This window comes from Micropterus dolomieu, unplaced genomic scaffold (assembly GCF_021292245.1).
Source record: "Micropterus dolomieu isolate WLL.071019.BEF.003 ecotype Adirondacks unplaced genomic scaffold, ASM2129224v1 contig_11526, whole genome shotgun sequence".
NCBI lineage: Eukaryota > Metazoa > Chordata > Actinopteri > Centrarchiformes > Centrarchidae > Micropterus > Micropterus dolomieu.
Genome location: NW_025740512.1, coordinates 32 through 1,535, shown reverse-complemented (window position 1 = coordinate 1,535; position 1,504 = coordinate 32). Strand labels below are relative to the sequence as shown.

At 42.8% G+C, this 1,504-nt stretch overlaps 1 long non-coding RNA gene across 1 annotated transcript; it reads left to right on the top strand.

Moving 5' to 3' along the window:
• Window positions 1-450: 450 nt before the first annotated feature.
• LOC123965863 lies at window positions 451-986 on the top strand. The gene is made up of 2 exons (XR_006823798.1): window positions 451-775; window positions 932-986. It is a non-coding gene; the product is annotated as an uncharacterized LOC123965863 (long non-coding RNA).
• Window positions 987-1,504: the final 518 nt, after the last annotated feature.

The window sequence follows — 1,504 nt, the reverse complement described above, 5'->3', positions numbered from 1 at the left end:
GATGTACAGAAAAATGGTGATGTGCAAATAAATCTGGTCTTGTGAAACTTTGGAAAAAATGATCAGAAATAGTATGAAAGGGGACTGTCTTTGCTTTATTATTAATATTATTATTATTATTTTATTAGATATTACATTGTTAGTGTAGCCTACAGTAGAGTTGTGGTCACAGTATTTGCTTTTATTTTCTATAATTTTTTTTTATGTGCAAATATATCTTGGTAAGTTAAAACCTACAATAAACCCGATTCTGAGCTTTTTGTTTTGCGTTATGAAGCCTGGCTGTTATAATAATCAGAGAAATGCAGGCGGCCTCTGTGCTGGGGGTATTGCGCAATACAGCAAGAACGCATCGTCTCAAACCGCCAGCAGCGTTTTTTGTTTGCTCGCGACAAGTTCATTCTTCCAAGAAGGACTAGCAAGAACGTTCCCCCCAAGAACACAAGTGTAGCTGACGCTAAATCCAGTGTAAACCCGTTTCCATGACAACACCGGAAGTCACTCGTTCGCGACCTTTACGACGATAAAGTCGTTTCGTAATGCAATTATAATATTTGTTTACTGGTTTAATGTAATTCTGAGTAAAAGTGTGACTTAAAGCTGTGTTTACATTGCTCTTGTTAAATTTACGAAGAGAAAGGTTTATCGCTAGTCACATGACTGTTACCCGGAAGTACTGAGAGTAGCGCCAGGGAGAAGAGAGAGTGGCGGGTGAGGACAGCGAACTTTTAAGCTCCCGTCTGTTATTCTACAGCTGGTCTACAAGGCGAACACGGTAATAATTATTAAGTTAATTATTAAGCACTGTTTAATGTTGTTTACAGGAAAATGTGAGACACATTGTATCGGTCTGTATAAGAAATAAGAGACAGAGTATATAAACGTTGTTTTGGGGTGCTTTGTGCTTGAAACGGTTTTGTTTATCCTCTAGTTTTCACGGTGTTCCATGATACTTCAGAGAAGAATAAATGTGAACGTGGACATCAGTAAGAGGCGTGGACTCTTTTTATGACCAGTGTAGCTAAAGTGAAAACGTGCCTAACTCCATCATCCACGAGGTCTTCAGTGTGCGGCCCTGCTTCACATCCTGTGGTGAACTTCAGGTCTTCAGTGTGCGGCTCTGCTCCATATCCTGTGGTGAACTTCAGGTCTTCAGTGTGCGGCTCTGCTCCATATCCTGTGGTGAACTTCAGGTCTTCATTGTGCGGCTCTGCTCCATATCCTGTGGTGAACTTCAGGTCTTCAGTGTGCGGCTCTGCTTCATATCCTGTGGTGAACTTCAGGTCTTCAGTGTGCGGCTCTGCTCCATATCCTGTGGTGAACTTCAGGTCTTCAGTGTGCGGCTCTGCTCCATATCCTGTGGTGAACTTCAGGTCTTCAGTGTGCGGCTCTGCTCCATATCCTGTGGTGAACTTCAGGTCTTCAGTGTGCGGCTCTGCTCCATATCCTGTGGTGAACTTCAGGTCTTCAGTGTGCGGCTCTGCTTCATATCCTGTGGTGAACT